Genomic DNA, 15,747 nt, shown 5'->3' with positions numbered 1-15,747 from the left:
CAGAAAAAGTAAAAATGAAGATAATTATAAGTGGAAGGATTTTGCCACATATATATTTCTTGAAAATTGTTTTGAATTGGGTGAAGATCAGCGTATTTGTAAATACTGTTACAACAAGTTGGAAGAAAATAGAATGCCGACCAGAGCTGTACATAATAATTTAGAATTGGATGCTATTCCTGCCGAACTTTCTGAATTAAATACATATGAGTCTATACTTATTCAATGTGTTCATCCCTTCCAGACCATAGTACGTATGGAGCCCAAAACTGGTAAATTACCTCCTTCAGATTTACTGAGAGGTTTAAAAGGAAGAGTGGTGTATTTGCCCTTGGATTTGAAAAAAAATATGGAAACTATTGATGCAGATACTTTGGAAACTGAACCATTAGTTATTCTGGTTAATGGTGTACCTACAAAGAATAAGAAGATTTGGCAGGAGCTGGTAGATGTACGGAAAGTACAAAGAGCAAATTTGCATTTGAAAAGAAATAACAAATGGTATGAATCAATTTATATAGAAGAAGAAGATTTACAAGAAGACACAGAAAGACCAACTGGACAAATTGAAAAAGTGGACAAGTCAAAGGAAGAAGAAATTTATGAACATTTTAGCATACATCCTCTTCATTCAAAAGAAGTTATGGGAGACACTATTGATCTGTTTCAGATGAAGAAAGCAAAAGGAACTCCCGTGAGTGTATGGGAGGAGAGCTTGGAAGCTCGATGTTTTCCCCAGCTGTTTCCTACAGGAAAAGGAGGACGATACGATGAACGTCCAGAACAGATTCCAGCATCTGAGTATCGGACTACAAGACTATATGCAGAAGATCCAAGATTTCGACAAAGTATTCCTTATTTGTTCCATCTTTTATTTGAAAGCGACTTGTCTGCATTGTCTTATGCAGTAAATCACATTTTAAAAAGTGGAGTACATTTACAAAATGTGTCTGCTAAGGATTTTATGGAGAAAGTGCAGCACCGAGATGATCATTTGGAAACACAACTGATCAATCTGATGGCTTGTCAGCGTGGGACAAATGAATATTGGTACCGACGCCATGGTGAATTAAAATGCATGTTACGGAATTTAGGAACACCAACATGGTTCCTTACCCTAAGCTGTGCTGAGTACGCTTGGGATGATTTACTGGATTTTCTACGAGAGGCAAATTCAAACATTAAATACATCGAATACAAAACAGCAGGAGAACTGTGCTCATTGGATCCGGTTAATGTTTGCAGATATTTCAATCATAGATTTGAGGCTATGATGTCCTTCATCTGCAATAAAAAAAATCCACCTCTTGGAGAAGTTGTGGATTTCTTTTGGAGAAAAGAGTACCAGGCAAGAGGTGCTCCTCATATTCATATGCTGTTGTGGATCAAGGATGCCCCAAAGTTTGGAACAGATACTGATGAAGCAGTGTTATCTTTTATTGAAGAATATGCAACATGTGCTATACCAAAAAGCACAGAAGAGAAAAAGTTAAAAGAGCAAGTTTTACGTTTCCAAAGTCATCGGTGTGGAAAATACTGTCGACGGAAGTACAAGACAAAAGATAAATTCTACACTAAATGTCGATTTGGATTTCCTAGACCTGTTCTTTCAAAAGGAAGAGTAAACAGTTTTATGTCAGCTGTGAGACATACTATTACAAGAAAATCACCTAAGAATACCTACAACCTAAAAAGAAAAGAAGAATCAAAAAATATAAATGACTACAACCCAGTCATTTTATCCATGTGGAATGCTAACATGGATATACAGTATGTAGCTGACAATTCCATTGCTGTTGCTCGATATGTTACGTCTTACATTACGAAATCAGAAAAAACTGAATTGAAAGAAATGTGGGAAGAGATTTCTCACGAGAAGACTGTCAGTAAGAAGCTGTACAGTTTCAGTTTAAAGATGTTATCGCATCGAGAAATTGGATCCTACGAATGTTCAGATAGGTTATCTTCTGCAAGTCTCTACTCAAAATCAAGAAGAATAATTTGGGCAAGTTTAGGCCTTGCAGCAATGAGAAATCGGGTACTGAAATCTGTTGGAGAAATTGAATATTTGGCCGAGAATGACCCAGAAAGTACAGATATTTTGAAATCAAACATGTTGGACACATATTACCCAAAGAGAAGTGTTCCTCTAGAGAACATGTGTCTCTATGAAGTGCTGCAGAACTACATTTATTCACGGAAAGCCGCAGAAGACATCAACAATGGAAAATATAAAGTCATTGGTGAGGAAGGATGTTTGGTGAAGCAAACAAAAGGAAGTTTGATAAATCACCGGAAGCTGAGTTGCGACACTACTGACAAAAAGGAATTTTACTACTTGGCTCTTTTACAGCTGTTTAAACCATGGCGTTCAGAGGACGAACTACTGGGAGAATTTCAAAGCTATGAAGATTCCTTTAATGCTTGCAAAGACAGCATAGAATGCAGTACTTTCAGAAATTATGTGCAAATGTTAAATGAAGAAATTGAACAGGAAACTACAATTGCAGCTGAAGTAGCTAGAGACAGTTCTCAAGACAGCCAAAGTTCTGGAACACTCAGTCAAGATCCCCTAGGACAACCAATCGTTGAAAATGAAGCTGCAATAGCAATGACTGAAGTGGAAACGGCTATGAATCAAGCTCAAGAAGAATTTATAGACTTACCAAATTTGGAAAGACAACTGAATGAAGAGCAGCAACATATTTATGAAGAGATCAGAAACAAAATTGATCACGGATTACAACATGAAAAAAAAGAGTGCTCATGCACATCATTTCAACCAATCAGGATGTATGTAAGCGGACAAGCTGGAACTGGAAAAAGTTTCTTAATCAAAGTCATCAGAAGCTACCTACAGCAAAAAACAGATTCAACTTTGTCTTGTGTGGTTACTGCTCCAACTGGGTTAGCAGCATATAACATAAAAGGAATCACCTTACATCGTTTGCTAATGTTACCAGTGGAGCATGAGAACAAAATACAATGCCACAAGCTAACTGGAGAAGCATGCTTGGAAGTTTCAAGAGTATTGAAGAAGATGCAAGTTCTCATTATTGATGAGATGAGCATGGTATCAAACTTAAAGCTTGCCTTTGTGCATTTAAGAATGCAGCAAATTCTAAGGACAGACTATGACGTGTTATTTGGTGGAAAACATGTCATAGTTTTTGGGGATCTTCTACAGCTTACTCCAGTTAAAGGACAACCAGTGTTTAATACTGTGACACATGAAGACACAAAGAAGTCATTGGGAAGCATTGGTAATACAAATATTTGGTCCTTCTTTGAGTACAAGGAACTTACTACTAATATGAGGCAAGCAAACGATGAAGAATATGGAAGTATTCTGAAAGATATCAGAATTGGACTACTCACTGAAGCTGGCACGAAAGCATTACAGAGTCCGTTGCTACATAATTTATTCCCAAAGGAAGAAATAGTTGCAGCAAAAATATACAAGAACATTGCAGAAAATAAAAGTGTCATCTGCTTAATGCCAACTCTACGTGAATGCTCAATATTCAATGAGGAACTTTTGAAATTGGAAAAGGAAGAGATTAGGAAATTGGAAGCAGTGGACAAAATTCAGCATGAAAGAATTACTATTACATTAACAGGCAAACTGAAAAATAAATTAGATTCACTAGAGAAGAACATTTCCAAAACAGCTGGATGAGAAAAAAATCTATATGTTTGCATGAAATGTAGAGTATTTTTAAGGAGAAATTTGGATGTTGAAAAAGGTTTAGTGAATGGAGCTATGGGAAGAGTTGTGGGTTTTATTAATTACCAGAAAAAAGATGGAATTGAATGTTTAAAAATAAAATTTGATCAGATAGAAGAAGTTATAGACATTTGTCGTTGTACAGTTCGTTTCATGCTTGTGAAAGACTTATATGTACGTAGGAAACAGTTTCCGTTTTCTCTAGCATATGCTGTAACTATTCACAAGTCTCAAGGATTGACTGTAGATTGTGCTTTTGTAAACATTGGTTCAACTGTGTTCAAAGAAGGTATGGCTTATGTTGCTTTGTCACGAGTGAAAACATTATCTGGTTTATTTATGATAGACTTTGATGACTCAAAAGTTAGTGCTGATGCAAATTGTGTAAAGGAGTATAATAGATTAAGAAGAACCTATGCTCCTCATTTAGGTCAGTATCCTGTGTTGGAAAAACGTGTTGTTTCTCGAAAAAGGAGAATTGAGAATATCTATAATGAGGATGTAGAGAGGAGAAAAAAAAAGAGGAGTGATGTAATTGCAAGCAAAAAGAAAAAGGAAAATGTTGAAGAGGTTGTAGGTTGTCATTTTGAAAATAGCTCTGGTGTCAACTGCTACGCAAATGTAGTGCTGAATGTTGTATTTTATCTGGAAAGTTTGAAAGAACAGATAATAGTAAATCAGAGAAAAAGATTCTGTTCTGAGTTGAGTCTCCTTTTTGAAAAGTTGAGTAATGATAAAACTAAAATAGAAAGTGCTACTGAAATTAGAAAACTTTTAGATGTATGTTCAGGACGAACACAGTTTTCTCAAAATGTACAGCAAGACGCACAGGAATTCTTGATGTATTTTCTTCAGGTACTGGAAGAAGAAGGGGTACACATTGAAAATATGTTTGGTCTCTCTTATAAATGGGAACATAGTTGTGAAAACTGTTTCCATACATGTGGCTCTAATGTTGATTCTGAAAGGTTTATTTATTTAACATTGCCAGAGTGTAAAACAGTCACTTTTGCTAAATTAGTTAAAGATGCTAATCATAGCATGGAATGCAGTGAGTGTAAATCAGACATGTTTTCAACGTTAATTTTAAAGGAATACGGACAGTATGTAATTTTAATGATGCAACGATGTAGAGCTGATGGTTCAAAATTGGATACTTTAATAAAGAAGTTTATAGGACAGCAATTATCAATTTCAGGAAAAACTTTTGTAACAGTTGCAATAATTTTCCATGAAGGACCTACTGTAACTTCAGGACATTACACAGTTTATCTTAAATGTGAAAAAGGCTGGACACTGTGTAATGATTCCCAATTGATTTTCAAGCAACGTTTGCCTTTTGATTTAGCAAATTCCTATCTAATCTTCCTGAAACCTAAATTTTAGAGAGTATTGGCAAGATCTGTACAAAACAATTTTACCATTTTATTGGATTACCATTGGAATTTTCAAATAAAAAGATTTTTCAAATTACCATTTGGCCTAAAGGAAAGGTAACCAATTGTATTGTGGACTTATTTAATTCCTAATGAATCTTTCGGAAACCAAAAATTTGGAGAGAATCGGTAACATCTGTACAATTTAAATTTTGGAATTTTATTGGATTACCATTGGAAATTTAATCAAAAAAGATTTTTAAAATTACCATTTGGCCATAAGGAAAGGTAACCAATTGTATTGTGGACTTATTTAATTACTAATTAATCTTTCGGAAACCAAAATTTTAGAGAGAATCGGTAACATCTGTACAATTTAAATTTTGGAATTTTATTAGATTACCATTGGAAATTTAATCAAAAAAGAATTTTAAAATTACCATTTGGCCTAAAGGAAATGTAACCAGATGTATTGTGGAGTTATTTGAGATATATTATTTTTGTGATTATGCTTCTGTAACAAAATTGTCAGACGGTATTTTAAAGAAATAGTTATTGTTATTAGATGATATTTTTTTTTAATATTTTGCATTTCTATAATGTTATGTTTAAGTGAAAAGAGATTCTGGGCTTTTTTAAAACAATCTTTGAGATTGTTATTTTTTTTTTGCCCGCTGTTAAGTGATGAATGCAATTGCTTTCACGATTTATAGTGAGATGCAATATATTCTGAAAACAGCAAAAAAATGGCAAAAAATTGTTTTTGGAAAATATGTAAATACGTGTACTGTATTATATAATGATTTATTAAATATTAATACATTTTTCTTTTTTTTCAGATTGTGAAAGAAAATGTTCAAAAAAAACCAACATTTTTACAAGTAATTTCAATTAAATTTTAATTAAAAATTAAATTGTTGGGTGGGTCAGGTAAGTCAGAAATTAGATGGTCCCTTTCTTCCACTTCTCCTCAAACAGATTTTCAGTATTTAGTTATTAATCCCTTGTAATGTGGTAATTGTTTTTTAGTTTTTTAAAAAAAAAAATTAAATTTATTTAAATTAAATTAAATTTACGTACGGTAAAAAAAAAAAAAAAAAATTTTAAGAAAAAATTAAAAAAAATTGAGAGGTAAGGTTGGCTCTTAAAAGAGCCGTTGTGTTCATGCAGGGACAGAGGAAAGGAAGAATGGGAACATTAGCTGGTAGGACAAATGTGCTGGTCTATTTTGTTGTTAATGAGGGGAAGACTGGTCTCCCTATGAACAATTAGACCATGGCAAAATGAACACCGCATTGTAACCCTCGCAAACCGAGGGTTAGTTTCCACAGGACCAGAAAAAGGTGAATCTGCCCCCACAGATGAAGGGCTCAGCTGAGCTTCCGAAGAAGGACTCGGCTGAGCTGCTGTGGATGTGCTTGCTCGACTTACTGAAGGGTTTCCTCTAGTATGTCGTGCATGTGTCCTAGGGTGTACATCCTCAAGGTGTCGTAACATAGTGTGATTCCCGAAGGAATACTTCTTGTTAGGATTACCTCTTGAAAGTACACGCTGGCACAGCTTACAAGTCACCAAAGCAGCATTGACTTTTTTCTCGCCCTCAGGAAAAGTAAAATACTCCCATATGAAAGAGCTCTTCTGTTTCCTCTTTCTCTGCCTGATGGTGGTGCTGCTAGCCTCACTCTCAGCAGAGGAGTGCTGGTCTGCCATCGTATCCCAAAGACAACTCAGCTCCTTCTCCTAAGGGATCACAAGCAGAAATGAGGGGAATGGGTGTGGTGTAGGAGAGTTCTAGAACTGAAAGTACTTTAAACCAATCAAAAGTTTTGTTTCTTGATCACATGACCCACCGTGCGCGTACGTTACGCTTACGGAGCGCTTACGGAGCGCTTACGGTGCGCTTACGGTAAAAGTACGCATGCGCGTATAAAAGACACGCGCACGCGCGCATGCGCATAACAGGCACGCCCCAACACTTCCGCGTAACGTGCGCGTGTAGCGTACACGCTTACGCGCCGTGTACGCAGTACGCACGGCTACGTAAATTGCGTAACCATACGCAAAAAGAGTAGAAATATTACGAACATTACGCAAACCGTACGCTTACCGTAAGCTTACCGTACGCGCACGTAAAAAAAAAGAAAAAAAAAATCAGTATGTTATACTAATATATCTTACCTGTTTGGTAAAAAAAAAATGAGAAAAAATAAAATATTGCAGAATTTTTAAAAATTAAGCATAGTGTTTTAAGAGAATATAAAGTAAAAAAAAAAAAAAAGTAAAAAAGCTTGCAAATAAAAAAAAAAAAGAACACGTTTAATATAAGAATTTGTATTAAAAAACCATACAAAATCAATGAAAAAACCATGGGAATGACACATGTTATAGGTAAGAATTAGCATTTAAAAAACCATACAAATTCACTGAAAAAACCATGGGTTTCACACACGTTATAGTTAGGAATTAGCATTTAAAAAACCTTGCAAATTCAGTGAAAAAACCATAGGTTTCACACACGTTATAGTTAGCGGACATTTCACTCATAAAAAAACAATGAAATTCCCCCGTTATAGTTAGTTAAGCTAACTATAACTCGCGCACCCGCAATCCACTGCTGATGACGTAACATATTACATCACTCATGACATCACTGATGACATCTCAAATGACATCACTGATGACATCATCCAGTGAATGTGTGTTTTTCTGAAAATTAAATATGTTTTATATATGTATATCTCAAGGTCGATGGAAGAATAAATGGGTATATAAGTGTCTAAAAGGATGATTTGTTTTTGAAAAATTGATTGTGTAACTGACTGATTAAGTGTATCTTAGTGAATACATGGCTTAGTGAGTAATGTTTAAATATGTAATTATCTGTATCAGTCTCTCACTTTGTGTATACGTGTCTGCATGGGTTGGTGAGTAGCTACATGGGTGTTTAGATAGGATATTAGGTTGTTTTTTGAGTATCAGTCTGAGTGTCTGCATGGTTCGGTGGGGGGTATTACGTAGTGCATAGGTGCATGAATGATTGACTCTCTGGTTGTATGTGTTGAAGACAGCATGTGTGCATGACTGTATGGTTGGATGAGTGTGTGTATGGGTGTGTTAGTGAGTGAATGACTGTCTCAATAGTGTCTTTATGAGTAACTACATATGTTTTAAAGAAGTATATTTGACTATTGCTGTATATAAGTGAGTATATGTGAGAGTGAGAGATTGAAAGAGTTCCTGTATGAATAAGTATGTGTTTTTATAAGTGATTATTTAAAAGAGTAAGTATGTGTAGGTTTCCGTAGAAGTAAGTGTGGTGGTGTGTGTATAACTGTATATGCAAGTAAATGTATGTTTGATTCTTTATTAGCATGAGTGACTATGTGTGTGAGTAACTCTACGGATGAGTGGCATTGTGTAACAGGATGTATAGGTGTATGAGTACATATGATGAGTGAGTACATGTATGAGTGACTGTACAGGACTGTTGGTGAATGAGTGGATGTGTATGTGGATCTTAGAATTACTGAAGAGGTTGTTGTAACTGGTATTGGTATGTCCATTTTTTTGAAAATGTCAGTCTCTATTTTTGAATGTTTGTATCAAAGGTTATATTAGGGTGAGAGGAGGTCTACCACTCTGTCACAAGGATGATGTCATCAGTGATGTCATTTGAGATGTCATCCGTGATGTCATGAGTGATGTCACTGACCATGTCATGAGTGATGTAATATGTTACGTCATCAGCAGTGGATTGCGGGTGCGCGAGTTATAGTTAGCTTAACTAACTATAACGGGGGAATTTCATTGGTTTTTTATGAGTGAAATGTCCGCTAACTATAACGTGTGTGAAACCTATGGTTTTTTCACTGAATATATATATATATATATCTATATGGATATATATATATATGTATATATGTATATATATATATATATATATATATATATATATATATATATATATATATATACACATATATATATATATATATATATATATATATATATATATATATATATACATATATATATATTTAGTTATAGTTAGGACCTATTTGTCAGCATCCAGCGAATGTGAATACCTCAGAACCAGGAACGATGCTTACAATGGTCCACCTCCTGACATCTCCAACTCTATGAACATCAACATACACATAGAGTAGTGAAGTGGTCAAGCAAGGGATAGGGATTACGGAAGGGACTGCAGGGAATTGGAAGCTGTGAAAGAAAAGAACACATTAATAGGCATATAATTTAAACAGGCTACACTCAATAACCTCGCTGGGTAAGGAAACCACATGTACCTTAAAACGAGCAACTGTCTTCCATATAGATAACTTCCATCTAATAACCAACCTTCCTGAATGTTTCTGCTAAAACAAAAAGAAACCACAAGGTATTAACTCTTATGCATTCATACCCCAACCTGCCACAGTGATTGCGCTAGCCAGGTCCCTAAACGATAACACCATAGACACTAGAATATGTGCTTCTGTCCACCCTCTGTCCGATGCCGACAAAGAAGGCACCTTCCACTCACAACCGTCCCCCATTGGGACGGTCCTGACCTGCATGAAATCTTCCGTGGTGTCAACACCTTCTGGCAAAACCATGACTGCTATCCTTTTTCCTGACGTAGCGTTGCGATATGATTGAGGTCTGGTGGGACATTCACGAACAAAATGCCCTCTCTTTCCACAGTACATGCACTGTCCGTTTACACGACGTGCCTCTTTCTCCTCCTTAGAAAGTGGAGATCTCAAAGCCCCCAATTCCATGGGTACAACACCAGGTTCATTGTCCGTCACTGGCTTCCTGACCCCCTTATCAACTCTAGGAGTCCATCTCTCACCTTTTTTTCTCTCACACCCTCTTTCCGTGATTCTATGATCCAGTCTAAGAGTGAGGTTCATCAAATCAGTGCAGTTAGTGGGCTGAGGATCAATTTGAGCCAAAACGTCTTTCATGTCATCCCTTAGCCCCTGATAGTACAAAGCCATCCTTTTCTCCTCCGGCCAACTTATTTCTGCTACAAGACGGTTAAATGACGTAAGGTAGGTAACCAAATCCCGTCTCCCCTGTTTGAGTTCTAACAACTCTCGGTCTGCACTAAGGGTCGCGGCTCTTCTATCAAACACCCTCTCTAGTTCTCTCCTGAAAGCGTCCCAATCGGACAACACCGGGTCGTTATTCTTTACCAACGGCACCGCCCAATTGGCCGCATCCCCGGCGAGGTAGGATATAGCGAACGCCACTCGAGAATGATTGGTAGGGAAGGACGAGGGTTTGTATGAAAAATGGAGCATTATTTGTGTCAAAAACACTTGAATCTTATTCGGGTCCCCCGTATATCTCTCGGGAGTAGCTAAAGGTATAGGGGGGAACGTGTACCTGTATCTGGGAAGCTGTAGTAGAGGCATCAAATGGGTTTCTTGCCTGCCTCTCTAACCTGTCCCGCAAAGCAGCTGTTTCTGCCCTGGATGTAGCTAACTCCTGTTGTACTAGTAACAATGCTTGCATAACATCATCGAAGGTGGCCATATCACACACACCCTGGTCGGGAGATGCTAAAATACGTGGGTGCGTAATTCTGTCAGCATCCAGCGAATGTGAACACCTCAGAACCAGGAACGATGCTTACAATGGTCCACCTCCTGACATCTCCAACTCTATGAACATCAACATACACATAGAGTAGTGAAGTGGTCAAGCGAGGGATAGGGATTAGGGAGGGGACTGCAGGGAATTGGAAGCTGTGAAAGAAAAGAACACATTAATAGGCATATAATTTAAACAAGCTACACTCAATAATCTCGCTGGGTAAGGAAACCACATGTACCTTAAAACGAGCAACTGTCTTCCATATAGATAACTTCCATCTAATAACCAACCTTCCTTAAGGTTTCTGCTAAAACAAAAAGAAACCACAAGGTATTAATTCTTATGCATTCATACCCCAACCTGCCACAGGTAAATGAAAAAGATAGGTCTTCAATGAACGTACCACATTCAGGACTGGAGGCTAGTGCACAACAAAGTCCTAACACAAGTTTGTTTAGTAATTAATGTGAATTAGCAATGTCACGAACACTTGACCTTAGCCTCAAATTAATAGCATTCTTCGCGTTCACCTGAACGCTAATCCAGAAGTACTCAGAGAACCTGTAAGAGCAATGTCACGAACATTTGACCTTAGCCCCAAATCAAAAGCAACCTTCACGTTCACCTGAACGCTAATCCAAAATTAAGCAAGGAAATTGAATGCAAGGAAAACAGTCACTAAGTCAAGCACAACGAAAGTGAAAAAGAACTTCCTACTCTGGTTACTTCACCAAGAAAGGGGGATAATGCAGAGTTATAACTCACAGCAAAACAGCAGAGAACTCCGCCAGGAGAATGCTGCATAACCCGCCGTCTGATACCTCAAACAGGAGCCCTTGAGGGTATCGTAGCGGAGCTGAATTCATGAAGACTCCTGTCTTCACGCCGGGCGCGCGAGAAGGACCCTGCTCACACGCAGGAAAGGAAAACTGCAAGGGTACCTGGGTGGAACTTGGATTCAACAATCCAAACGAGGAGAACCCAGCACAACCGAAGCAGTCGAGACGGATGCTCACACAGGAAACCAGAAGTAATTACGCACGCCGATCGCGTGCACTTTCCTGCGTAAATACTCATGCGCTCGGCCGAGCATCATGGGAAATGTAGTTTAGACATCGGTCTTAACGGTGAGGCAGGCGCCTATGCCCGCCGCGCCTGACAGTACACCCCTCCTCCCAGGCGCCTCTTCGCACCCGGTTTGGTAGGATGCACCGCATGGAAGGCACGGAGTGCTGCAGGGGCATTAATGATCTGCACTGGCTCCCAGGAATCATCTTCCGAAGAAGATCCCTTCCACGATACCAAATACCACAACCGGCCGTTTCGGTATTTGGAATCCATGATGCGGCGAACCTCATACTCCAAATGTCCATCACGCACCACATGAGGGGCCGCCTGCCTACGAGCCCCGATAGCTGGCTTCAGAAGACTGCAGTGGAACACCGGATGGATTCTCAACGTGTTCGGCAAACGGAGTCTATAGGTAACCGGGTTTATTCGTGTGAGCACGGTATAGGGCCCAATGTATTTAGGATGAAACACACTGCTTACTCTGAAGCGAATATTCCGCGTAGATAACCATACTTTATCACCAGGTACGTAGGTGGGTCCATCCCTCCGATGTCTATCCGCCCAAACTTTATACTGGGTCTTTGCCTTGAGCAAGTGAGATCGGACCTTCTGATGGATGGCTTTCATGCTTTTAATGCGACCAGCCACCTCAGGCTGGACATCAAGATTGCTGGGCCAGGTGATCGGCAAAATTCTTGCTTCAAATCCATGATTCACAAAGAATGGGGATACTCCCACTGAACTGTGCCAAGAGTTGTTATATGCTTATTCTGCCAACCATAACAGCGAGATCCAGGACTCATTAGCCTCCGCTGCGTAGCAACGCAGGTATTTCTTAAGGGTTTAGTTTACTCGCTCTGTTTGACCGTCCGTTTGCGGATGGAAGCTGGTGGACAAGGCCTGGGATACCTGAAGGGCCTTGCACCACATTCGCCAGAAGCGAGCAATGAACTGGGGACCTCTGTCTGACACGATGACGTTCGGGAGGCCGTGGAGGCGCACCACGTGTTCTAGCAGCAACTGCGCCGTTGGACCTGCTGTGGGTAGGTTATGGCAAGGGATGAAATGTCCCATTTTCGTGAGGCTATCCACCACCACAAGTATTGCGGTTTTTCCTTGATTATTGGGTAGACCCGTGATGAAATCCAGACTGATGTTTTGCCATGGTTGAGTGGGGGTGGGCATTGGCATCAGTTTCCCCTTAGCTCTGGTGGTATTCCCTTTGGATCTGGCACAAACCTCACACACTGCTATCCAAGAGTTCACGTCTTTGCTTAACGTTTCCCACCAGAAATGTCTCCTTAGTAGGTGTATGGTTTTGGCATTACCCTGATGTCCTGCAAGGACGGAGCTGTGACACCAATCGAAAGCCTTGTGCTGCAAAGGCTTGGATGGTAGATATAACTTGTGATCCACAAACGGCATTCCAGGTTTTATGCTCCTCTGACTGTGCCCACTGACCCAATGAATCCAGTGATCTTCAGATCGCAGTTTCCTAACTCCATCCAAGAAATTGTCAACTGTAACTGCACAGAGTACCTTAGAAGGGGAGATAATAGACCCCGAGGGCGGTTCGCTCGAGATGCTACCCGTGCTCTGTCTTGACAGCGTGTCTGCCTTTCTGTTCGCAGTACCTGGTCGAAAAGTTATGACAAAATCATATTCTGCAAAGAAGAGCATCCACCTCATTTGTCTCTGCGAGAGCTGTCTAGCATTCTTCATGTATTGTAGATTCCTGTGATCCGTGAAAACAGTGACTTGGTGTCTTGACCCCCACAGATACTGTCTCCACTCTTGGAACGCCCTTTTTATTGCCAGAAGTTCATTCTCTGCGACAGTATAATTGAGTTCTGCTGCACCGAGCTTTTTGGACATAAAAGCAATAGGATACAGTTGTCCAGTGAGCTTGTCTTGTTGCGAAACAACTGCCCCTAACGCCACATCAGAAGTGTCAGCCTCCACGATGAAAGGAAGGTCTACTTGTGGATGTCTTAGGATAGGGGCTGTGGTAAATGCCTTTTTTTATTCTGTGAAGGCTCCCTCAGCATCACTGGACCAAACAAAGGGCTCTCTTTTTCGGAGGAGTCTCGTAATGGGTGCTACCAGATGTGAAAAGTGTAGGATAAACCTACGGTAGTAGTTGGCAAATCCTAGAAAACTTTGTACATCACGAACGGTGGCAGGTACAGGCCAGTCTTGCACCGCTTTTACCTTTCGTTCTGTCATACACAATCCTGATGGGCACAACATTACTCCCAAGAATTCAACCTCACCCACGTGGAAGTCACATTTGCTCAACTTGCAATATAAGGAATGTTCCCGTAACTTCTGTAAAACTAGACTCACGTGTCTCTCATGCACCCTTTCATTCTCTGAATAGACGAGGATATCGTCTATATACACGACTACGAAAGTGTCCATGTAGTCCCTCAAAACATCGTTTAAAAAGTACTGAAAGGCCGCGGGGGCGTTGCACAACCCAAACGGCATAACAGTATACTCAAACAGCCCATACCGAGTTTTGAAGGCTGTCTTCCACTCATCGCCCTCTCTAATCCTGACCAGATGATAGGCACCTCTCAAGTCCAACTTGGTATAGATTTTAGCCTCCTTCACCTGGTCTCACAGTACAGAAACGAGGGGTAGGGGATACCAGTTCCTCACAGTGATTTGGTTTAACTTGCGGTAATCAATGCATGTTCTCAAATCCCCATTGGCTTTTGAAACAAAAAAAAGGGGGGAAGCTGCTGGGGACTTAGAGGGGCGAATGAATCCAAGGGCCAGGAACCTATCCAGATATTCCCTCAGGTGGCTAGTTTCGGACACTGACAACGCGTATACCCTGCAGGAGGGCAGAGTGGCCCCTCCTATCAGCTCTATCTGACAGTCGTAGACTCGATGTGGAGGAAGCCGTTCTGCTTGCACTTCGCTGAATACGTCTCGATATCGGCAGAATGCTAGAGGCAACACCGTCGGTTTTTCGGCAGCAGTGGCCAAGCACCAAGGATGTGCCAAAGCGCTAGGTTGAGAGATCTCCTCTTGTAGACAGTTAGCTGCACAATCTTCGGAAGGGAAATGTAAGGTCTTTTTCTTCCAATCGATGGCAGGGTTGTGATACCACAACCATGGCATCCCAAGAATGACCTCGTATTGCGGAGCCTCAATAATATTCAAGGACACTATTTCTTCATGGATATACTGCCCATCCTGAACAGCCAACTTTACAGCTTCGGTTTGTTCTGTAACCGGCCCTGATGTTAATGGTTTGCCGTCCACTGCCAGTACTGTCTCAGGGACTTCTCTGCTCACTCGGTTCAGTGCTAACTTCTTCACCAGCCCTTGATCTATAAAATTACCAGTAGCTCCCGAATCTATCATAACGGTGATTGCGCTAGCCAGGTCCCTAAACGATAACACCATAGACACTAGAATATGTGCTTCTGTCCACCCTCTGTCCGATGCCGACAAAGAAGGCACCTTCCACTCACAACCGTCCCCCATTGGGACGGTCCTGACCTGCATGAAATCTTCCGTGGTGTCAACACCTTCTGGCAAAACCATGACTGCTATCTTTTTTCCTGACGTAGCGTTGCGATATGATTGAGGTCTGGTGGGACATTCACGAACAAAATGCCCTCTCTTTCCACAGTACATGCACTGTCCGTTTACACGACGTGCCTCTTTCTCCTCCTTAGAAAGTGGAGATCTCAAAGCCCCCAATTCCATGGGTTCAACACCAGGTTCATTGTCCGTCACTGGCTTCCTGACCCCCTTATCAACTCTAGGAGTCCATCTCTCACCTTTTTTTCTCTCACACCCTCTTTCCGCGATTCTATGATCCAGTCTAAGAGTGAGGTTCATCAAATCAGTGCAGTTAGAGGGCTGAGGATCAATTTGAGCCAAAACGTCTTTCATGTCATCCCTCAGCCCCTGATAGTACAAAGCCATCCTTTTCTCCTCCGGCCAACC

Source organism: Triturus cristatus, chromosome 4_1 (genome assembly GCF_964204655.1).
Source record: "Triturus cristatus chromosome 4_1, aTriCri1.1, whole genome shotgun sequence".
Lineage (NCBI taxonomy): Eukaryota > Metazoa > Chordata > Amphibia > Caudata > Salamandridae > Triturus > Triturus cristatus.
This window is presented reverse-complemented; position numbering follows the sequence as displayed.